We start from the raw sequence: 27,292 nt of genomic DNA on the forward strand, positions 1-27,292 counted from the left end.
TCTCCACCACTTACTTCCTTCCGCCCGGAAGGGACGCGCGTTCGCTCAATGTTGGTTGAAAAAAGTTTCATTGCTTGTTTATTACCTATAGCCCATGGAAGTGGACAAATTACTTTTGATCTGTTATTTGTTGTACCTAACCCACTTCCTCACTCTCTCTCTCTCTAAACACACACACACACACACACACACACACACATATATATACATATACATATACATATATATACATATACATATATATACATATACATATATATATATACATATACATATATATATATACATATACATATACATATATATATATATATATATATATATATATATATATATATATATATATATATATATATATATATAGTGCCTCTCTCCCTACGTCTGCCACTACTTTGTTCATTTTACCTTGGGGCTCATGTTTCGCTCTTAAGAGTCCAGACTCACTTTTTACGTAGATCTATGCTGCATATTTCATCAAAGAGACTGGCATTTTTCTAATCTAGCACGACTTATCACTATAACTGCTCCCGTTGTTACCTCTATCCTGTGTTTTTTAATTTTCTGTCTCATTGTTACTACAATCATGTTTTTGTGTCTTTTCTCCGTTCATTAGTTCATATATGTAGACACACGTTGGAATGTTGATTATATATGTTATTCCAATTAGTCTGTCTGTCTGTCCTATTTAATCTCATATACTACTGGGTTGTTCTCACTGAAATTTTGTATTAACCTTTTTGTGATAAGATGTAGCGAACTAAATATTATAGTATCCGTTCGATGCATAGTTATCGAGTAATAGAGAATAGTTACTAACATTTAATTGTCCACTGACACGTGTTTCTTCGTCTACGACTCTGAATATAGCAAGATTCGAAATCGGGACCCCCATGATAAGAAAACTAAACCTCTTTCACTGGGATATCTTGCACGACTATGAACGAAGAAATATGGTATAATACAATTGTTGGGTGTTCGTTCGCGCCTGACCTACATAGAATGTAAATATGTCACAACATTTAACGATTTTTTTAAAAAGGGGATAGAATCCACAATAGCACCTATACTTTTATCTTAATTCACGCTAACTTTTATTCATTTTTTTTAGTTGAATCATATTGTGTCGAATAAACTCACCTTATAAATTCACTTCATTATTAAAGGGAAACCCCCCATAAGTCGGAACTTTAGACAATTCCCGACACCAATTTTGCATGATTCTGTTTTTTTTTTGCTTCTCCACTTGAACATGGCACTCTTTCGAAAATAGATAAATAGATAAATAATAAAAAATAAGAACCTTACTTGTTATCGTGTCAAAACACTTTTTTATGTTAATTTATATATCTGTTTAAGCTTTTGTTGTCAGTGTACTGGAGGGAATTAAGTTGATTACACCCCTTTCCGCGTGTTCTTTACATTACAATAGTACAACCCTGAATCCGACGGCGCAATATTACACCGTTCAATACTGTAAAACTGAATCGAAGCTGTTCTGCTTGAAAAGGGCGCCATTTTCCTCTTATTCATATTTATATCGATTCTTTGCTTTAAAAAACTAAACTAATTACGTGTTTACTTTTTTAATATCCCATTGTGCTGTTTTGGTTTATTTTACTAAAGTAAGAAAAGCTTCATTATTTTTCCAAACTGTTTTTGTTTCTTTGTTTTTCGATATTTCGTCGATATTATTTAGTAAGAGTGTTTAGCAGAAAAGCCAACAAACGACTACCCGAAAATATAAATATACAAGAAATAAATGTTACCATAATCAATAAAAGTTCAGTTCATGTTTTTTTTTGTTTTGAAATAGTTTTTAATACTCTTTACTTTAAATAATTTCAGCGAACCGAAATTAAAACGAAATTTGAGGCGATAACTACTTAAATGAATTTTTATATAAACTACACATGCCATAATCGAATATTCCTCAAGCACAAAATAACGGAAAACATTAAAATATGTTTATAAATATTCCTTACGGTGACGGAAATCTCTTAAATTGTTAACACAGAATGCTCAGGTGCTCCCCCTTCAAATTTCAAAGTCGCTGCTATTTTAATTTTTTTAAAACCGGTTCGTGAATTTGAAAAATCTTCTACTACAAATTACTTAAAAATACAAACCAATGAACTTTTCTACCATAAAAGTAACTTTTATTCACTATGGTAAAATCTATTTCTTGTATATTTATATTATTATATATATAACATTTTCTCTTTGTAAGGAAACATCATTTTGTTGGTCACTCTTGGTTACGAATGGAAACAAAGTTGATATAAAAAATATATTTTCGTGAAAATTATCTTTACTTTCATCATATTTTGCTTAGGGGAAAATGTTTGATTATTAAAACCTATCTTTTTACAAACCCGTCCTTTTCATAACCTATCAAACTTTCATGAATCACAGTCCATTTTCTGTAGGCTGGTTTTGAACCCAGTCAACGACGGGTACTTCTGTTTAGTGTTCATATGCGTAATCCTTTACAAGGAAATATCAGTGTGGATGATGAATGTTGTACCAGTCACATGATTCGAATTTCAGAGGCAAATCACTATTTAACTTTCGATTTGAAATTCCACCGATGCAGTTAACCGAACAGCAAAATAGGGGATTAAAGTCTATTCATATTTACATAAGCGAGCATGTTTTTATAGGTCGTTCGAATAGAATTAAAGAATCCAGTTGCATGTAGCTTCGAATTACGCATTCACCGGCAGCCTATTTCTTAATTGTCTTAATTGACAAATCCTTCTAAAGTTTTTTATATTATGATGATTATTTTTTTATATTATCATTATAAACGTGTTCACAATAAAGTATGGAAATATCCTGGCAATTAAGCTACGCAGAAGTGTCCACGTTTTATTGCAATAAGTAATAGCTGGGCTAAGTGCACATATTTTGGTTTTATATATCCACGTAGAGCTATGTCTAGCTATTAAATCTCTTGTTAATTCCATTCAACTTAACTGCCACAAATATATTTTAATATTTTAAACTTAGCTTTATTTAGGTAAAGAACACTTGCTTAGTCTAAAGATATCGAGATTTGGGGTTGAAGAATCTACAAAAGCGATCTCAGTGGAAATATATATGTACATGTAGCTGATAATGTTTATCTAAACAAAAATAAAATTATACCATAATACAATACTATTTATTATGGGCACGGTTATATAAATATTTGAGTTTAACTAGATTCTGGGAAATGAAAACAAAAAAAAAATCACTATATATATATATATATATATATATATATATATATATATATATATATATATATATATATATAGTATCCTGTATTTCTACGAAGCCACTATTCACCCATACATCTTCGCTGGTGCATATGCCACTTATCCCTCATTCTAGATCGGATTATTAGAAAGGATCGTTAACCTAATAGGTCCCACATTGTCGGTCAAATTCCAACCGAGATGTTGCATCGCCGAGATGTTGCATCTCTATGCTTTTTTTTTCCACAAGTACTTTCATGGTAAATGCTCGGACGATACTCAAGCACAAACACAATCTCGACGTAAATATCTCCGTCAAACAACGCAAGCATCAAAATCCCACCCTTACACCTTGATGCCGTAAAGCCTTTTCCTCAAGTAGCTTCTCCCATTCACCGATGATTGCGTAAGCATGAAACGGTAGTGTCTGTAGGTATAAAAGAATGATTATTATTTAATTATAAGAATCGTTGTATATATATATATATACATATATATATTATTTTTTATGTAAATATAGTGATAACTTGCTACGATATGCAGAGCGTTTCGATCATTATTGATCTCATCAGACAAAAAAATGAAACTTAATGTTTGAGAGAATTTTTTAATTTTGGAGTAGAAAACATATATATATGCTATGTTTGACCCGAGGCATCGTTAATATATATATATATATATATATATATATATATATATATATATATATATATATATATATAGATAGATACATAGATAGATAGATGTTGTTTGTTATGGTGTTAGCGATATATTTTGTAATTAATTCAATTATTTACGAAAGTGCATTTTTACCTAAATGTGAGTTGGGAATAATTTTTCCTTTAACCAATTTGCTACCTCCACATGGGGAGCGATAAATATATATTATTTTTAAAATGTAATTATCCACTGACATGTTTCCTCGTCGGCTACTCTGATGAGTCGTAGACGATGAAACACGTGTCAGTGGATAATTACATTTAAAAAATTATATATATATATATATATATATATATATATATATATACTCATGAGCAAAAAAAAAAAAAAAAATGGGCCAAGAGTGAAAGAAGAGAGAAACCGATTTTTCAATAGTTTTTTATGATTTTTTCTTAATTTTAACTGAAAATTTCTATTTTACAGATCATTATTATTATAGCATATAATAAGTGGAAAAATTAATCCTTAAAATGGTAGGACCGCATCTTGGCGAGGATATAACAAAAAAAAAACGAATTGGAGGATTAAGGCAGTCCAAAATGACGTACAAGCAGATTTTTTTATATTTTAAGAAAAGAAAGCGTGAAAACATCTCTTTCTGCAGTGAAGCGAATTGGTGAATGGTTCGAAGTCGAACGCTTGGTAAAAGGCAATTTGGATTTGGTCGCCATAGAGCATCTACTTTGAAAGAAGAACACAGGCTTAAATTAATTTAAATTTGAAGGATTGAAAGAAAACATATGTTGACCATAGCTAAGAGTTTAAAACATGGCGTGAAATTCTCTTTCTAGACATACAATATCTAGACGAACGAAAGAAATTGGATTTTCTTCTAAAAAAGTGTGCAATTAATCCGTTTTCATCTACGAAGACCATCAATGATAGAAAGAGATTCTTTCTCGTGTTATGGCAAGATAGATACATACTAGTTTAGGAATGTTTTCTTGTTAAATGACTGAACATTTTGTCTTGTTAGTGATGCTCCCGAATGGTGCATTTGAAGAATTGGAAAAAGGTTTTGGCAAAGTTGCATAAAAACAACAGGAAAACACGGGGTTGGAGGGAAAATGTTATCGGGAAATTTTACTGCAGCAGGAGTTTATGACCTTATTACATATGAGCAGTCAATCAATGCAAAGGAATACATCCAAATATTCGCCATGGGCATGGTATATGTGCCTACATTAAAAATTGCTTCCCATGTGGCAGGGATATCTCCAGAGAAGACCCTAATTTACCTTATATGTGCTTTGCTTACACACTTGCTTACACCATCAAATTTATATTTGCCCTCTATCGCCTCCACAATAGCGGAGTTACTATATTAAAGAGTCTATCTGAAAAAATTGACCACCTCCTGTCTGCTCATCATGCGGCTAACATCCCCATTTGCGGTGACTTCAATGTTCATAACGGAGAATGGCTGACTCGCTCAAATAAGACAGATGATGAGGGAGGTTCTATCATGATTTTGCTATTGCCTATGACCTCACTCAGATTGTTCGCGAGCCCACCCGTGTGCCCGATACTACTGGTCAATATTCAAGCCTCTAGACCTTTTTCTCTCAATTTCCCCTGAGCTATGTTAATGTTCCGTTCTATCTCCCCTGGGATTCTCCGATCACACAGTTGTATCAGTTGAGATGAAAATGAAATACAATAAGTCTTCAGACGTACCTTTCCACTGTACTGTATACCGATACTCTATGGCTGACTGGGTAGCTTCCGTACATTCATGTCTCATCTATCCCTCCATTCGATGTTTAAAAAGGATGTGTCCTCTATAGTATCAGATCTGACCGAATGGTTAATTGTAGGCATAGACCGATTCATACCATTCAAAAAATTCCAACAAAAACATAACAGCCAGCCATGGTTCTCCCCTGATTGTGCTGCTGCCATCGCGCACAGAAATCACTTTTTCTATATCTACGAACGTAATAGATGCACTGAGACTAAAGCTGCTTTCAGGACTGCAAGCAACCACTGAAAAAAGTTATAAAATATGCAAGAGAGCTATATGCTCAATCCATTAAATCCAAAGTAGCTTAGCAGCAGCTTGGTTCCCACCAACTTTGGCAAATAGCAAAAAGGATCCTGAACAGAAACGTGCGTTCTATCCCAACCATTATCAATGGACCTGATGTCATCTCCTCAGACTTTGACAAGGCCAAAATATTTGCAAAGAACTTCCCAGCAAATTCTACCCTATGCGACGAAGGCCATCAACTCCCCGTATTTCGTCCTATAACACACAACACACAAATAACATACAAATACCTGTGCGTGAGGTCGCCAAACTAATCAAGAACCTTGATTCCAGTAAAGCAACTGGCCCTGACGGTATTCCAATTATAGTATTAAAAAAAGCTTCAACCAGAACTTGCCCCATACTTACAAAACTGTTTAAGCGTTGCCTTAAGGAGAAGTGCTTTCCAACATCCTGGAAAACCTAATCAGTATGCCCTGTATTTAAGAAATCAGGCGATAAGTCATCTCCCTCTCAGTACAAACCAATAAGTCTCCTGTGTCATGAGTAAGTTGCTGGAGTCCATATTAAAAAGAGAAATAGTAAACCACCTCAGCAGAAATAACCTTCTTAGTGACACATAATATGGTTTCCGTTCTGTTAGATCTACAGCAAATGTTCTAACGGTTATTATCTCATAGGATTAGCGAATCTCTCGACGAAAGCTTCATTTCAAGGGCAATTGCTCTTGACATATCAAAGGCCTTCGATGAGGTATGGCATAAAGGCCGAATTCCCAAGATTTCCAGCTACGGTATAACTGGAAATGTTTTCTCAATCATTAAATCATTTCTCTCTGATAGGCTCATAAGAGTAGTGGTTGATGGGCAGAAATCAGAGGCCCACAGTATTTATGCTGGAGTCCCTCAGGGGTCCATCCTGGGCCCAACTCTCTTCCTGATCTACATCAATGATCTCCCAAAACTCATACTTAAATCATTCGTTGAGATCTATGCTGATGACACAACCATCTATGGCAACACACAAAGGCCGAAAAGTACAAATTTTCTCTCTGATTCTCTTTCCTCTGATCTTGAGCGCGTGGTACAGTGGAGGAAGAGGTGGCTGATTACCTTTAATGCATCTAAAACCATGCTCCTATATTTACATCATAAACGCTCTGATCCCCATCTGGTATCAATTGTAATGGATAGCTCTCGTCTAGGGGAGGTTTTTGATAAGCTTCTAACTTTGACCTTTACTTCTGATCTGAAATAGAACACATACATCATCTGTGGCCAAGGTCGCTGGGGAAATTGTGGGATGCTTCTACTGCTCCAGAAGATATCTCACTACTAATGCAATTCTCTATCTATATAAAGGCCAAGTACGTCTAAGGATGGAGAATTGTTGACACATTTGGGCAGGAACTGCTAAAAACAGCCTATCCTGCCTTGACAGAGTACAAAATAGACTTCGTGGCTTAGTGGGGGTTGCCCTTTCTCTTACCTGTAACCTCTCTCCCACAGAAGAGACGTTGCGAGCCTATCGTTATTTCCATGGCAGGTGCTCGTCTGTGCTCCAATCTCTGGTCCCCCTCGCCAATCTTCCTCGATAAACACCCGTCTAGCTGAAACCACTGTCAATAATTTTCCCACCCTTTATATGTGCCTAAAGCAAAACGTAGATTCCATGAACAAAGCTTCTTTCTTAGAACTGTACACCTGTGGAACTCTCTGCCGCTTGCCTGTTTCCCTCCTGACTTCAACTTGGATGTCTTCAAGTCCAACATAAACAAATTCCTGATGAACCGCCGCTTAAGTAATGACGCTTTATCAAATCTCCGATACTAACTATTACTACGATACTCTCCCATTGATTACTGTACACACAATAAACCTTATCCCCGAGTGGCTTCTGGGCCATGATAAGTGGTGACCTCCATGTAAAAAAAACACAAAAAACAGAACTGTTAGCAACTATTCAGGAGCTTGGAATATCCCAGAAGATTATTTTTCAACATGATAATGGCCCTGCATCCACTGCTAAAGTCACAAAAAATTGTTTTCTGAGAACTCAATTGATGTGATCTTTTGTCCAGATAATAGCCCTGATTTAAAACGAATCAAGAATATTTGGTCCATAACATCTCGTGATCTCGTGAACAATAATGAACTGTGGGAAGCTGTGCAAAGCGAATGGAATAGCATATCCTCTTCACAGTGTTCCACTTTGGTTGAGAGCATGTCTAACAAGGTGGATCTTTTAAAGAAATCAAAAGGGACTGCGTTTCCATACTAAGCATTTATTAAAGTAAATGTCTTGTTCTGTGTTATTAATCTCGTTTAAGTTTCCTTGGTCGATTGTTCTTTGTTCACTATAGCTTTTAGTGCAATAAAATATATAAAATTTGTTTGGCCCATTTTTTTGCTCACGAGTGTGTGTATATATATATATACATGTATATATATATATGTGTATATATATATGTGTGTGTGTATGTGTGTTTGTATGACCGTTTCATCTGCTTAGCAACAATATATATATATATATATATATATATATATATATATACATATATACAAGCATAAACACACACATGTAGACACTGGTTTATACAAAAGTAAATGAATATTAATACAGGGAAACATACAACTCAGTATTTACGTGCATAAATCGATATATAATATATTCCTTGTTTAGTAAAATGCACACGTACGTGTTGCAAATAATCGAATAAAAACATTGATAATTTCTCTCTTCTCTCCTCTTTTTTATCGCTGGTGTAATTTTCATTTGTCTAAATGGCAACAAACCAATTTTCGAATCGTGCTTTGATGTCGCACGTAGCATTGATGATACGCGTCCGTTTTCTAAAGAAGCGAAAACTTTTTCTGTGTGATCATAATTGCCGCAAGGTGGCGAGCGCCCTTAAACTCCTCCACGACTAAACACACACAAAAAACTTAATGTAATAGCCAAAAAGTTTGAAGTACTAAAGAAAATAATATTGAGTTATCATCGCCTATTTTTTCAGACAGGGGGAATTATTGAATTGGTATAAATAGATAATGTATTTGTAAAAGAGGCACTTTATTCCACGACTTTTGAAAATATTTGTATAGATTTGGTCAATTGTAATCACGGATTAATATTTTATTAAGTTTCTGACGGTGGCTATGTACTTAACCGTACTTAACGGAATTGAATATCTGGATGTGCCAAGTTCGAATCAAGTTCATTACTCAAAAACCCTTACATAAATTAACCCTTGACATTGCGTTTCTGAATTTCTTAAGGGCGTATAGTGAATAAAGTACTTAGTAAAATTCAACTGTAAGTTACAATCTTCTGGAGATTGAAGATTCGATAGTGAGAGCAACACTAACATATAATTGCGATCAGGGCTTACAGAACAAGAACAGTCAACATATGTAAGTTAAATATGGTGTGCGTTCGAAATTCCGTGCAGATTCGACAGGAAGATTCCTGTGTTCGCTAAGTTTCACATGAAGAAGTTCAGAGATTACACTGAGCGAAACTTTGTGCGAATGACTCCCAACAACAAACTTCCGAATAATCCAGATGAGTCTTGACCTTGTATCTACACTCATGAAGAGGAAGTAATTAAAATAGAAAGTCTTATAACAACCGGTGATTATTGGTAAATGTGGAAATTAGGCAGAATTAGATTATTAAAAGCGCTTCAACAAGTACTTGTTTAAATTAGACTTGAAAACTAATGTTAAACTCAGCTTGTAAGCAGCCTTTCAGTATTGTGTTGCATTGTTGCTCATGGAATTTTCGTTCAGTTTTGGGCATAGATAGCGAGTAGGGGAAACTGTTGGCAGTAGTTGTATATAAACGCGTGTTTGTTGTGAAAGTTTTACAGGAAAGACGCTGGATTGAAACTTAGCTGAGCATTTGCAATGAAAAAGGTTGATCGGAAATAGATTTGCAACGTCTCTTCTGTTTGAAGAGGTGGTAGGGACGTATGTAATCAAACTACTTTTTTTTTACAGGTTGTTTTTTAATGGAACTACATTAATACTTTCCTTTGTGGCGCATTTATTTCTCTGTGTGATCTTTGGTTTATGCTAATTGTTTTATTTTGCGTGTATTATGTATTTTGTCTTTCATTACCTGAGTTGAAAAGGGCCATTATCCGATAAATACCGTAGCGCTTTCAGATGCTGGCTATAACATTCGATTAATAATCTCACATCATTCTTTATAGTATTATCAGAAAAACAATTTATCTGATTGTTTTATATGATACACATACACGGTGTTTGGAAGATCGGGATTATGTTCTTTATGTTTAAATAGGCCTATTTAGTTTTTGTCATAGTAGTCCATTGTATCCTGTGTTTTATTTCTTTCTCTGTGTGTCTTTGTTTTGTGTTATTCTTATTTATTCGACTGCATGAAGTTTTTTTTCTATTATATTTCTAGAAATAATGTGATCGCCTCTGTAGATTAATGAAAATCAACTGGCAAGACAAGACACCAAATACAAAAGTTTTATTCCGGCAAGTCTGCCCCGTCAACATGCACTATGCTGCAACAGTGTCAGGTTTATTGCGCTGTTAATATATGTCGCATGTCAAAGTCACGACTTACATTACGGTTGAACGAATGAAAGGCAAGTGAATTGTAAGGGATCAGTAGAAACGGTTGAACAACAACTTGGCGTCCCAACAATAAGTGCGGTTTGTATTACTACTCCTGGTAAAACCTAGCTCAAATCAGATGTCGCTAGGATACCGTAGGCCACAAAGAGACTACGATTGCCAGATCTGCACGTATTGAGGAACGCAAGGGTAAACATTCTATTTTAAAAGGTAGAGCAGTCAGCTTCTCTGTAAGAAAATTATCACAGAGATGCACCACATACTTCAGAGACTTACGAGTCAACCTCTGACTGACAAAAAACAAAACAAAACAAAACAAAAAAAACTAAAGGATAACGGTCGTCTTCGCAAGCAATAAGACGAACATAATAATCACCAGAAATAAGAATTACAATATGTGTAGTATACTACCCGGTCCCTTATGTGACTTATACAAAAGAGTCTCTACAAATCATAGCGCTCAATAATTTCGGACGTCATTGACGAGATTAAAATTAAAACGCGGAACATACTTATATATTTTTTATGGATATAAACGTGTTAATTATTCTTTTTTAATAGACCACGCTTCAGACACTACATAAAGTCACTTGATGTAAGTAGGTAAAAGTAAAATTACATGATGAAGCTTAAAACTAGTTTTTGGTAAGTTTTATATGGATCGATATCGATCCAAAAAACAGTATTTTTCTGCTCAATCAAAATAATTGATTATGAAATGTGAGAACTAACGACACACTTAGCGAAGCAATAACAAAGTCGTCGAAGTTAATCCCAAGGTCGAATATCTAATCTCCAAAGGTATTAATTTTATATATATATATATATATATATATATATATATAAATAAATATATATATATATATGAAGTTTTGACTGTGTATGTGTATGTGAGTTCGTTTCATATAGACTCCGAAACGGCTGAACAGATTTTCTTTAACATTTACAGAACTTTAGTGCATAAGTCTTAGAGTGGTCTTAGTCAAGGTTTGCCTCAGAATACCCCCGATAATAATCGATAATCGAAGCCGATTTTTTTCATTTATCTATCATGAGTAAAGCCATTTTCCTATGACTTCGCATAGCAACAATGATAGAACAACGTGCCATGTAATTTCTACTATGGGTAAGTTGATAGCGTGTTTTTTTTTATTTTATTTTTGTATGACGTGCTCTGTAAGTTCAAACTCCGCGCGTAAATTTCTGATTATTTTTTTTTTCATTGTTTCATTAACTGCAAAGGAATTTATAAGACTTGAAAAAAAATGTTTTTTTTCTTGCAGGGTGTGGTCTGTAGGTTCAAAGCCAAACGTAAATTTCTTAATATTTTTTTCATAAACTGGACAGATGTATATAAAAAAATCTATATAGATAAGAAAAGGAAATTGTCTGTGTGTGTCTAGGTAAGTATAAGTAAAAAAAAGTTCCCCTCGGTCTCTACCAAATTACCTAGCCAATTTTTGGTCTAAATATTTAAAATTTTACATCAAGTGTATTCAGACACAGGAAAAATTTTAAAATCTGCTGTTGTGCAGAAAATCTGGCTTACAATTGGTCAAAGTTCAAACCATTTTACCCTTGACTTGTCTAGCTAACTATTCAGCAAATTTTGGGTCTAAAAATTTGAAACTTTGCATAAAGGGTATTCAGATGTGCAGCAATATTTTAAACTAGTTTTTAGGCTAAATTTGTGCTGGAAAGAGGTCCAAATTGAAAGAGTAGAACTTTGAGGACTCTACAAAACTTCTCCACCAATTTTGGGACTAAGCACTTGAAAGTTTAGATGTACGTTTCCTGGACATGAGTCAAACTTTATATATATATATATTTTATATATATATATATATATATATATATATAAATATATATATATATGTGTGTGTGTATGTGTGTGTGTGTGTGGGTGTGGGTGTGAGTGTGTGTGCACATAAACTTATGAACAGTACATAAGGCCCGAGCGAAGCCGGGCTGAACTGCTAGTAATTTTATAAAAGAAACCGTAGTTTCTCGAGAGTGCCATGCGGAATAACATATATTTTGGACTTAGTTACTGCATGGAGGCATATGAAGCTTTCTGCTGGGCGATTTAACGGATTTCGATGACAATAAGAATACGGGGGTGTGATATATATATATATATATATATATATATATATATATATATATATATATATATATATATATATATATATGAAATCTATTGCTGTGAGTCCAGAATGAATTTTCATATTGCTTCCGCTAGGAAGATATCCTCTGAAGATGAAGAGAGATCCGACCAGCTTCGTCAGAATTCATAGATCGACTGAGTTTTAATGCCAATAAGACCGGAAAAAAATCGTTGTAGATGAAAGGGAGTTAGCTTAGAAGGGGAGGAGTGGGAGGGGGAGTGCGTAAGATTTTAAAGTAGTAGGAGTGTACAAAATGAGAGGGGGGTTATTAAATATTATGTGTTCATGTTTATAGACGCTGTTGTAATTTATAACGGTTTAAGCTTAAAACTTTGAAGGATATTGTATTGTGTATCTTTAAGGTTTAAATTTTAAGGCGTAGAAAACAAATCTATCAAAGAATAAGAAATAGATGCGAGACCAGGACAAAAACAAAAAGTTTGGTTTAAATAAAAGTAGGCGATGTGGGTGGGGGAGAGAAATTAGGCAGAGAGTTAAAGTTGTAAGTAGTGGTTATTAGTAATTTATGCATATCACCATAATGTCCTTTTCTCTTCCTTGCAACCTCTATCTCACAGAAGAGATGTTGCGAGTTTGTCTCTGATGTATCGTTATTTTCATGGAAAGTGTTCGACTGAGCTTCAATCTATGGTCCCCCCTCGCCAAGCTTTCACAAGAAACACTCGTCTAGCTGTAAACACTATCAATAATTCCCCCCACTCTTTATCTGTGCCTAAACCTAAACGTAGATTCCATGAACAGAGCTTCTTTCTTAGAACTGCACGCCTGTGGAATTGTCTTCCGTTTTCCTGCTTTCCGGCTGACTAAAATATGGTTGTCTTTAAGTCTAACGTAAATAAGTTCTTGATGAGCCGTTCCATATAAGTTATCAAATTTACCATATTTTCATTACTAATGATTACTATATTGTCCAATTTCTAATGTACACTCTTTTACCCTTATCCTTGAGTGGTCTCTTGGCCTTGATAATGTGGTGATGCCTATGTAAAAAAAAAGTAAGAATATCAGTAAATTAATCAAATATTAAAATAATAAATATATTAAAGAAATGTTTATGATAAGTAAATGGGTTAGTAGACAAGAAATAACCAACTAATAATTAGTAAGAAAGGATTAATAATAAACAGATGTGGGATTTATGAATCAATAAATAGTAAAATATAGATTAAAATGTAACAAATAACTAATTGGTTAAAAGGTAAATATTAATATTATTAAGAAATAGTAAGATTTAAATTAATGGGGGGGCATATACGTACTTACACACACTGGCACATACATATATAGTCACATATACACACACATACATACATCCTCCCCCTCCCACTCCCCCCTTCTAATCTTACTCCCTTTCATCTACATCGATTTTTTCCATTCTTATTGGTATTAAAACTCAGTCGATCTATGAATTTTGATGAAGCTGGTCGGATCTCTCCTCATCTTAAGAGGATATCTCCCTAGCGGAAACAATATGTAAATTCATTCTGGACTCACAGCAATAAATTTCCTCTCTCTCTCTCTCTCTCTCTCTCTCTCTCTCTATATATATATATATATATATATATATATATATATATTTATATATATATATATATATATATATATATATATATATTTAAAGGTTATGAGGGGATTCTGAAAATGTTACTTTTTGCATTTAATATTTTTATTGTTATTTTTTATATTTCAAACGGACCTCCGCTCTTGGTCAAAAAAAAGTATCGAAATGAAAAAGAAAAAGAAAACCGTTGAAAGAACTGGAGATTAGTAGCGTGGACAGCGTTCATTCCTACCAATCATGTTAGAAAAGGTTCACGTGAATCATTCTAGCTGTTTGTGGCAGAAGATTGTGTTTTTTTAATATTTTTTAATGTTGCAACGTACAAGCGTTTAATTCAAACGGCAAAAATGAGACGCAATTTATTTCAATATGTATAATGGAATAGAAATGAAATTGTTAAACGGTAAAAATAATGTAATTATTAGTTATGAATAATAATATTAACAATAATAATAATAATAATAATAATAATAATAATAATAATAATAATAATAATAATAATAATAAAACTACTGAAGAGGGCAGAGTTAGAGACAATGTCGGTTTTTTTAATGGTGAGTAAATTCCGTCTCTCCCTCAATAAAGATGGGACAAACATAGATAAATAAATTAATAAATGAATAATAATAATAATAATAAGAAGAAGAAGAAGAAGAAGAAGAAAATTAATCAAATTAATATTAGTTAATAATTAAATGAGAATACAAATAGTCTCGGTCCTGAAGGAAAATTGTCCCAGTCCCGAAGGAAGTCTCATACACAGACCGAGGATAATATCAGAGCAGCTACTTAAATGTATGTGCTTTTGGCTCGAAAGTCACTGTGTGTATTGATAATAATGACAATATTTATAAAATATTATTATTATTATTATTATTATTATTATTAATAATAATAATAATAATAATAATAATAATAATAATAATAATAATAATAATAATAATCTATATATTAATTTGCTTGTACGTACGGTGTCACGTCATCATCATCGCAAACATTAATTATAATTAATGAAACGCGTCATCATCATCGCAAACATTAATTAATGTGAATTATCTCCCTTTATTGTTCAATCTTTATCAGTTAAAAATCAGTAACCCCTTTTATTTCCCAAAAGTTCCCGAACAAAAAAAATAAATAATAATAACTGTCTATTTATGGTTCCGGATTATTTTAAAGGCAATTATGCATAGAAGGTATCGTTGACGTTCCACAGTTTAAATAGTACAGTATTTTACTTACATTTTTAACGATGTCTTCTGTTTATTATTGTATGAACGCTTATTCTATTTTATTCAGTAATAAATATATTTTTTACATTTAACGTTACGAGTTCGTTTTTTTTTACTGTGCCACTTTATGTTTTTTTTTATTTACTTTTTATTTACACAACAAAAAATATGTTTAGAAATACATGTTACAAAAGTCAAGAATGACTTTATTAAATAAATCACCAAAGTCACCATTCGCAAATACAGAGTCAAAACATATTTTACGTCTTGTTCTGTTTTGTTTTTGTTTTACGGCATATCAATCCTTTTTCGTGTTATTAAATGCCGAATCGAGTAATTTTGTAACATTTATACAGCTTCACGTTGTTTACATAGTTATTTGTTCATTTTATTTTGCTTCTTTTACAGGCATTCATCTTCTAATGCCCACCGGCACAACAATTTGTTTTTTTTAAATATGAAATAAAACAGTGTTTCATTACTTACGATTTAATTTATTTAAAGAAATATTTATTTCCTATTTAAAGATTTTCAGTATATTTTATTTAACTGAAGAATTTTTCCATTATTTTTATTACATTGTTAGGTGAAGTTTTAGAATAGTTAACCCCCTCCCCATATTAAGAATGGCTTTCAGCATGATTCTTACAATAGCGGTATCAAAGTTTTTTTTTTGGTAAATATCCAGATACGCTACTACAGAACACCGACCACTCTAATTTGTTTTTTTATAGGTAATTGAGGTCGCTGACAACGAATCTGATAGTCAAACTTGGGGAAAATTTACCGTTTGCATGGTATTAACCCCCGAACCCACGAATAACTTTCCACCATTTTGCAGCTTCCGTTTATGCTACGCGCGGGCGCTGCAGCATGAACGACGACTTGCTTCACCTAGCAAACTGCCTTCTCACATGGTGTACCAATCAAAAAATTACGGACTGACATTTTTTAATGACTTACAGTTAAAGAAAAGTACAACAAATTGAGGGACGTTTTTTTTGTCTCGCGTAGTTTTTAATGTGGTTTACAAAAACATAAGCACCAAACATCTTTATGTTTTTCATTCTTGGCTGTTGCGTTGTGTGACAAAATATACACTCGTCGGTAAACTTGTCCGACGACCATCCTGGTCACGGCACCAAAACGCTGTCTGTTGCGTTGTGTGCACTCAGTCTATATAACTGCGTGGACAAAATGGTCGCCGGACAAGTTTACCGACGAGTGTATATTTTGAATGACAATTAAAAGACTCGACTGTTTACAAAATAATTCGAGTATATTTTCAACAATCTTTCTTTACACTTTTGTCGGTTGTCATTGACTCCACTAGCGAGGAGAGAGGTGTTGTTAGAGATAGGTGGCGTAGCGGGGGGGTGTTGACAGATGACAGGCTCGTTCTCTCCGCGTCGGCCGCTATTTTCTCTTCTGAAAACCAAAACATCTTTGTTTATATTGATATCAGTCACGTTTCTCTAGCCAGCTGCGAATGTCGATTGCATTCCGATATGGTTATGAAATATTTGTTGATGTTATTATTTTCGATTGTAGGCCAATTTCCTTTTGTTTGTTTGGCCTTGAAACATAACCGCGTTCCAAAATGTGTGTCACTTGCTCAGGTGACGCTCGTGCAACATTCCATGTTGTCATAGTTGAAACGTGACCCTCATATCACGTTCTTGGCTTGCCTCTCCGATTTCTTCAGCCTGTCCCCTTATTATACAACATGGCTTAATAGGTGCTTTTGCAGTTTAGTTAAACGTTTTTCCGTAAGTAACGTACCGACATTTACCAATTAGAGCACCATTTAATATTTTCCGAAGATTTTACTGTGTACATTGGGGGCGCGAGCGGGGGGCGGATGTAATTTTGGGGCGCGCGTGCCAATGTACACAGTAAAATCTTCGGAAAATGTTAAATGGTGTTCTAATTGGTAAATGTCGGTGCGTTACTTTTTGAAAATGTGAAAATTCTATGTTCCAGGTAAAAAAAAAAAAAACAGATAAATTACCCCCCTACTCCAACTTGGAGTGCTTCCCTTTTCTTGTTTTATTTCTTGTTCAGCTAATTTTAAATTTTCAACCCAAAAAGTGGTATAATGTATTTTTGAAAATTAGAAAATTCTATGTCCTTGAAAAAAAAATCCCCTACCCCCAACGTAGTTTGCTTGGTGAAGCCGTCATCTATGCTACAACGTGTATGCGCGTAGCATAAACGGAAGCTGCAAAATGGTGGAAAGTAGTTCGTGGGTTCAGGGGTAAATGCCATGCAAACGGTAAATTTGCCCCAAGTTTGACTATCAGATTCGTTGTCAGCGACCTCAATTACCTATAAAACAAAAACAAATTAGCGTGGTCGGTGTTTTGTAGTAGCGTATCTGGATATTTACCTTTTTTTTTTCTTATTTTAAAACAAATTATACAAAAAGATACAAGACCATTAATTTTTTTTTCATTAAATCGCTATTTAGATGCAGGTTCAAAATAGTTAACCCTTCTCCCCATAACCGTTTTTTCATGCAGTAAAATACTTTGTTTCAATAATTATGGTTTAAATAAATATTTATTCCTTATTTAAAGATTTACAGTATATTCTATTTAACTGAAGAAAAATTTATTGTTCATACATATATTTTCCTTTATTTATTTACATTGTTAGGTGAAGTTTCAGAATAGTTAACCCCCTACTCATATTAAGAATGGCTTTCAGCATGATTCTTACAATAGTGTTATCAAAGTTTATTGATTTTTCTTATTTAACAAAAATTATAAAAAAGATACAAGAACATTTTAAACATTTTTTTCGTTAAATCGTTATTTAGGTGAAGGTTTAGAATAGTCAAACCCTCTCCCCTTATTAAGAATGGCATTTTATTATTTCAGCATGATGCTTACATTTTTCTTAATATAAAAAAAAGATACAAGAAAATGTTAAGCTTTTTTTTTAAAATTAAAATGTTAGATCAAAGTTCGGAATAACTTACTTTATAGCCAATTAGCCAGCTTACTTAACTATATAACATTGACAATAAATTTGATAGGTATAACCTACCTCACATCATTTTGATTATCGAAAAATCAAAAGTTAACTGTACTTCGTAAGATTTACAGAAACACTTCATTTTCTATGCATGTAATACGCAAGAATCTGAATATTATAACAGATTAAAATGTTTTTATGGAAAAAAAACTTTTGTACAGAAAATTCAAAGTGTTCTATTTATATTATCAGGAAGTTGTGATGCATTAATTGAAATCTATAACAATAATTCGACTTAAAAAATATTTGTGAATTTCCAAATCTTCATTGAATAAAATTCAAAATAAATAGAAAAGTCTATCGCATATGTAAAAGTTGACAGTTGCTTATTTAACTTCATTAAAAGCCATCAAAGTCAACTAAGAGCTGCTCAATATTCTGGCTTAATGGATCATTTAGCAAGGAATGAAGATGGTTATCCTGGTGTACCAGTTATTCTACCATCTACACTTACAGGAAGTCCTAGGAATCTACAACAACTTTATCAAGATGCAATGGCAGTTTTCTGTGACCTATTCATTACTTACACATGTAATCCAAAATGTCCTGAAATATTAAATAACTTGGGGTCATCAGAACTTTCACAAAATCGATGTCAACAATGTCACACAGTTTTTTAAATTCACAATCTGACTCCCAAGAACCTGCTGAGTGACCACTATTCTCACTCCAAGCAGCTGATCGACGTCCCTGTCACCGCCTCAATCATCACCAGCACTTACTGACAATATCAACAGCATCAGTTACGATCGCATTGACCTTCAATAAAAGTTTAAACTAAAATTCTTTGTTTGTTCTACTTGCTTCCATACGTTCATTTTTATAAGGAATTTCTTACTGATGTGTTTTAAAAGATTTTAACTACCGTGGAATTTCCACGGGTCCTGCTAGTAATAATAATAATAATAATAATAATAATAATAATAATAATAATAATAATAATAATAATAATAATAATAATAATATAAATAATAATATTTATATTTAAACCATAGACCACTAGTAGCGTTTACATAAGAACCATGTGCATAAGGGTAAAGATATATATATATATATATATATATATATGCATGCACAATTAATACCATATATACGCATACATACCAATACACAGTCATATTCCACGACCATATGTATATAATATATGTACCCCCATACATATAATGTATATATAAATAATAATATGCATAAACAGAAATGCAGGCATGCACACACATACACGCATATATATATATATATATATATATATATATATATATATATATATATATATATATATATATCCATACACTGTATATGCATAGTGGCCTGTCAAGGCTAAAAAGATACAGTCAAGAAAAAAAAAAACTTAATTTCATCCAAAACCAGCAAAACCGAAGCTGGTCTGTATTAATATTTACTATTATGTAAAAAAAAAAAAGAACACTGTGTGTGAGTGTTAGTTTGTAGATTTTGAACGGGATGCGTCTGAGAAGTATCGAGACTCGATAATCGAAAATATTCGATTCATAAAAGGAATCTTATTTGAAATAAATAAAAACACTATTATACAACCTAACATAACAAATGAATTTGAGAAGTTTATCAGCGCACAATCAGAAATGCCCGGCTTATAAACTCAACTGTAAACTCTTTTATAAGACAAGGGTACGTTCGAAATGGTTGCTTTTTGGATGGTACTTGACTTTTGTAAGGTTAATTTGTAAAAATAATAAATTAAATCAACAACAGGTGTCTTCATTAGACAGAGGCATGTTTGAAATGAATATTTCTATTTAGAGCAGAATGAAACTATGCTGTTTGAGGGTTACACTTTCAACTGTACTTGAAATCATTATTTCAAGATAGTTTTATAAAATCTATAGTAAATTCCCTACACTGCATTGTAGACTACAATTCATTTTTGCTTAAGTCACAGCGGGAAAGCCCGTCATGCTTCCATCCGTTTTCTTGTGTGTGTGTGATTTTTTTACAGAAGAGTCACCACTTTATATGCTGAGAAAAATGGACATAATATTGCCAACGTTATAGAGATGGGAAAAAGGGGGAAAAAACCAAGTCGCACGTCCCCCACGTTTCATCTTTATCGTAAGACTTTTTTTCTGGATGAATGAGTTAAAGAACGTAAAATACAAGTACAATATGTGAAAAAATATTTGTTGTAATGAAAAGTCTGAAACAGAACAAAGTCATACTTTTCATTACAACATATATTTGTTCAAATATTGTACTGGTATTTTATTTCCTGCAATTCATTCATCAAGAAAATCTTACAATAAAAACAAAACGTTGATAAACGTGTAACTTGTTTCTTTTCCTTATATATATATATATATATATATATATATATATATATATATATATATATATATATATATATATATTCTATAACTCTGCCCTCTTCAGTAGTTTTATTATTATCATTATTATTATTATTATTATTATTATTATTATTATTATTATTATTATTCATAAACATAAACAAATATTACAAATAACAGTCTTCTTTCACAAACGGCTAAAATTATTCACATGAACTGTTTCGAACATGATTGCTAGGAAGTAAGGCTGTCCACACTACAAATTTCCAGTTCTTTCAACGGTTTTCTTTTTCTTTTTCATTTCGATACATTTTTTAGACCAAGAGCGGAGGCCGCTTGAAATATAAAAAATAACAATAAAAATATTAAATGCAAAAGGTAACATCGTTTTTCATGCTTCAAAATACCCTCATAACCTTTAAAGTACATGTATATTATATGTATATTTATATGTATATTTATTTATATATATACATATATATATATATGTATATATACACATATATATGCATTTATATATAGAGACTTATATGCACATGTATGTTATGTGTACACACACACGCACACACACACAAACACACACACACACACACACATATATATATATATATATATATATATATATATATATATATATATATATAGTTAAAATTCTATTTAGGGTGCAAAATTTAATCAAGGCTAAAAATAAACCAATTGACATAGTAATTTAAAAAAATTAAAAAATAAAGAAAAACTATCTAACTTCGTTCCTCGCCCGCTGGCGGGGGATACAAGAAAAATAATATTCAAACAATAATCAAAAAATAAACGTGAACAAATGTACATAGAAACAAATTAAGTCCTAAGAGATTTTCTTTTTGCTTTCATAGAGAAGACAATAAGTATATAATCAAAATGGTTTCTAGATTTTTTTAGATTAAAGGGTGTGACCTGTTCAGAATCGTAAACATGTCAGCACTGAAATTCGTGGCACACGCACGTTTTTTTTTAGATGCTCGCAGATACCAGACCCATATGCATTTATCAGAACATCCGAAAGTAAAAAAATTGCAGAATGAATCTGTAAGGATACGTGTTGTTTTAAGCGAAAACCCAATCTTTGCGATGCCTGCCCAACATAGTGCCCCCTGCAGCTATATTTGAATAAATAAATAATAGAATTATTATGGTGGGGAGAGAGCATAGTTGCTAATGGACAACAACATAGGTCTCGTTGAAAAAACCACACGTGATTGGATGCAAAATTACACAGACAACGATATTTGGTTAGCAAATCGGTCGCTAGTATTTAGGTGGATGAAGGTAAACAGGACATCTATTGAGTTCAGTTTCTTCAGATCTGTAAAAATTGGAAACTCTCTTATTAATAGTAGATGCTAGTAGAAGCCTTTGTTGGAAAAGGGTCTTAGTAATGAATTTAGACTCGTCATCCAGATTGGCTACGGAAAAAGATCATCAAAACCATGTTTTAAATTTTGGATTTGTAGGAGAAAATGAGTGCCAACATGTATAAAGTCCGGTAAATGTTAGATTACGATGGACGGAAGTAAGAATACATGAGGAAATCTTGGAAATAAGAGCATTAAAAAACGTAAGAGAGACACCGTAAACCTAAGGGTTGTATAAACGTTATAAAGGGCTACAAAGAAGGCATCCGTTTTCGTCTCTTTGTCGAATAGATAAAAGGTATCATCAACTTAACAAAAATAACGGTTTTGTTTATGGAAACCAGATAATTGACTCTTTTTGAGATAACCTACAAAGATGTTAGCCAAAGCTAGTCTCAAATGAGAACACATGATTATACCATCTATCTGTTTTGTACATAATATCATTAAAGCTGAATTCAGCCGATATCGTGGCGAAATTCGCAGGTGAGAGAGAGAGAGAGAGAGAGAAAGAGAGAGAGAGAGAGAGGGAGAGAGAGTCACATCGGTCCGGGCAAGGAGCCCGACCAGATAGATAGACAGATTTAGCGTCAATAAATAAAGGAACATGATGGGTTAAGGTGGCTTAGTGATTAAGACCAGGGACTAAAAATTTGGTTGTGTCAAGTTCGAATCCTTTTCGTTCTCGCAGGAAAAGGACGATCTTTTGTTTGTCTGTCTGTAGAAATGGTTAATAAGTTTAAATTGAATTTCTTAAAATTTCTAATTTAAAAAAAATACTTCCCTTTCCAAGTTAAAGTTACAAAAACGGATTATCCTTTCTTCGTTTCAGGTTAGCCATGCGCTCTAATACTCAGGGGCAACGCCGCTAAGGTACTACTTGTTTCCTAATATGAGGAAACGTTTCTCATTCTCGGAACTGTGCGTATTGTAATACGATAGGATTTGATAGTTTCGAACGCACTTATTACATTCTTGTTACAATCGCTTTTATCCTTCATAAATGTATTTTCATTTCTATGAAACTCATTTAGAATTGGCGGGCATGCGTGCACGCATGCGCATTTAGCCATGCATTTACATCTGGCTTGATACGCGCACGTACAAATAAGCAAATAGTCCTGTGCGTGAGGCTGAATTATGAGTTTCGTGTTTGGACAAGAAGTTAATTACGCAGGCGATTTCCAACCTTTTGTTTTTGGGCTTCGCCTCCGACGGAACATTTCTTCGAATGATAATAATTCGAGTATCGGCAAACAAAACGCCCCGGTGTCTATAGATAGACGGCAGAGCATTGAACTGAATAGTACGATTGATAAAAGTCAGATCTTTGCTTGGTACACTTTTTATATACCACAAAAAGAACCAAATAAACTTAGTTGATTACCTATAATCATTCAATCATATCTTACTAGCGAATTTTCTGTGTATTGACAATTGTATGTCTTTATTTTTCATTATACCCCAGTGTAACGTTTCAGAAATCAATGCGTCCGTTTTCTGAGCTAATACTTGATAACTATATTAGAGAAATAGATATCCGAGTTGTCCACTGAATTTATCTTATGGAAGATTTATTTTCTTGCACTTTTAAATCTTTTAGATGAGGGCTGATTGTTTGTATTACTTGTTTTTATTGAACTTCTCTTCTCATCCTGTGTGTTATTTCTGCAAGATGGCGACCAATACGTCTGTCGAAGGTCGGGGGCTACAAAAATCGAATCGTTACACAAATAACACTCAGGATGAGAACAATAATCCGATCTAAACAAGTAATATATTTATTGTCCTCTTCCAAATTGACGAGTTAACTATATTAGAACATGCTTGTCTAGTGGTCTATTACTGTTACTACATTTCAGAGTAAGAATTTCTTTGGTCTTGTGGAGTATCCATCTAAGTGGTATTACTTACGATCACATAATTAGGAGACGGTGCACCATTCCTCCGACGCGGCATTGTATATCTATGTCGAGAAATCTTATTATCGTTTTGAATACTATGTAATTCTGAATATTCGGTAAGTTTTTACTTGTAGAGTGAAGTATTTTCATGTCAGGTTCTCCTGACAAACGTCACTAAAAAGAGACGGGATATAAGGTCTTATATGATATTACAACTCTCTTCTTTTTCCATGTTTGCAAATGTAGAGATGCATACCTATCCGAATATTAAACTTAATCTCTTAAAATTATATTATTGATGTAGTATTTTAAAATTATATTATTAATGTACCCTCTTAAAATTATATTATCAATGTAGTTTGTATAAAATTATATTATTAATGTAGTCTGTTAAAATTATATTATTAATGCAGTCTGTTAAAATTATATTATTCATGTAGTCTGTGAAAATTATATTATTAATGTAGTCTGTTAAAATTATATTGTTAATGCAGTTTGTTAAAATTATATTATTCATGTAGTCTGTAAAACTTATATTATTAACGTAGTTTGTTAAAATTATATTATCAATGTAGTCTCTGAAAATTATATTATTCATGTAGTCTCTTAAAATTATATTATTAATGTAGTCTCTTAAAATTATATTGTTCATGTAGTCTCTTACAATTATATTATTGATGTAGTCTTTTAAAATTATATCATTAATGTACTCTCTTAAAATTATATTATTTATGTAGTGATTTAGTATTATATTATTAATGTATTCTTTTAAAATTATATTATGAATGTACCCTCCTAAAATTATGTTATCATGGAGTCTGTTAAAATTATACTATTAATGCAGTCTGTTAAAATTATATTGTTCATGTAGTCTCTTAAAATTATATTATTCATGTAATCTCTGAAAATTATATTACTAATGTAGTCTCTTAAAATTATATTGTTCATGTAGTCTCTTAAAATTATATTATTCATGTAGTCTCTTAAAATTATATTATTAATGTAATCTCTTTAAATTATATTATTAATGTAGTCTCTTAAAATTATATTATTAATGTAATCTCTTAAAATTATATTAATGGAGTCTGTTAAAATTATATTATTCATGTAGTCTCTTAAAATTATATTATTAATGTAGTTTTTTAAAATTATATTATGAATGTACCCTCTAAAAATGATATTATTCATGTAGTCTCTTAATATTATATTATTCATGGAGTCTCCAAATATTATATTATTCATGTAGTCTCTTAAAATTACTTGTGCGATGAGCAATCATTTATCTAGTTTGGTTGACTATCTAGCTGTGTTTTTCTTACTTATGAGTAACATAAAAATAAGATACCCATTCCCTCGTATGAGCCAGTGAAAAAACCGTGGCAAGAGATGGTATTTGTTCTTCGAATACTATGTCCGTTTGAGTTTCTGATCAGATCTTACGTATAGAGCGATGTATCCGCACGCCAGATCGTCTTAACAAACTCATGTACAGAGAAAACGAAGATATTATATGTTGGTAACTATTAGATAATTCAAACTCACTTCTTCCTATATGCTTGATAATTTAGTTGTGTAACTCTATAATTTATTTGGATATAATGGGGCAAACGAACTATTTGTTTAATTATCTACGCGTAGAAACACCGGCAGATTTGGCATAATCTTAATAAGGTTAGCTAATAGACTAAAAAAGAGACTAGCGTTAATTTCTTAGACGGCTCATAACAAACATGTACAAAATGGTACATGATAGCGCCCCTCCCACTTAGCTAAAGAATCACAAGTATAAAGTTAGGATCCAAGTGTAAGTGAATAAACCTCGAAACATTTCTTATGCATTCTCTTCTCTTCTATTCTATCTATTCTATCTTCAATTTTTCTATCTTTTCTTCTATCTCTTCTCTTCTTATTCTCTTCTATTCTATCTTCTTTCATCTGCTATCTTTTCTATCTATTTTCTTCTATCTTCTATCTTCTATCTATTCTTCGATATATATAAAATGAACTCATTTTTCCCCTGTGACTTTGCCCTTGATAGGATCAAAAATCAAGACATTTCATGCAAATGTAATACGCACAAACTCCAGTACAATATGTGAGGTGTGTTACAGGCATATTACCTCTCCACCTCGTCGCTAATCGTAGATTCCTATATTTTTCTGTTGAGAGTTCACTGCCAAAATCTGTTAAGATCAATGCAAGTAGTAACATCTTTTCTCTCTAATAAATTCCTCCTTCCCCCGCTATCCATTTACACCGTTGCGTGCTCGTTCACAGGATACAGTAAAAACGAACACCGGTTTCGGTTTTCTGTACTGCGTAGTTGCTTAAAAAAATGGAATAGATTTTCACCGTGCATTTCCGTCCGTTGCTTCCTATTGGATGAAACACACCACGCTTCTTTCCATTTTTTTTAAATAAACATATAATTTCCGTTTTATTTCGTTTTGTTCGATATTTTCTTTCTGTTTTCGATTTTCGATTTTTTTTTTTTAAGTTCAACATCGTTTTTTTATTATTGAAACAGGATTATTACTTCGGTTATTCTTTACTTTACCCCCCCCCCATTACAACGACACAACTACAAACACTCGGCAACCGCCGGGTACCCCTGCTAGTATAGAACTAAAGGCAGTCTTATTTTTCTGTCTTATTTACTGTCTGAACGAGCATAATCTGCAACTCAGATGGCAAAGGTAGCAATTTAATTTAAGTATAGTTAGGTTTTAATCCAGCTGTATCCTGACAGGAATTACCTTTTCTTTATCGAGGATGGAATTGGTGTATTGTAAATCACTTGATGGATACTTACGCATTTTACAGGTACTCAGATGCCCAGTGGAAGATTTGGCTGTCACCACCTTCTTATCTTGTCTTTATTCTTTAGTTTTTAGTAGCCAAATACTAACGCCTACAGAATTGTGCGATTATTGCATTCAAAGGCAAGTGTGTTTATTCAAAAATGCAGATAAAGCCCGCTTAATACTCTCTCACACACTCTCTCTCTCTCTCTCTCTCTCTCTCTCTCTATATATATATATATATATATATATATATATATATATATATATATACTAGCATTTCAGCCCGGTG

Source organism: Euprymna scolopes, chromosome 7, assembly GCF_053919585.1.
Source record: "Euprymna scolopes isolate OS-2025 chromosome 7, ASM5391958v1, whole genome shotgun sequence".
Classification (NCBI taxonomy): domain Eukaryota; kingdom Metazoa; phylum Mollusca; class Cephalopoda; order Sepiida; family Sepiolidae; genus Euprymna; species Euprymna scolopes.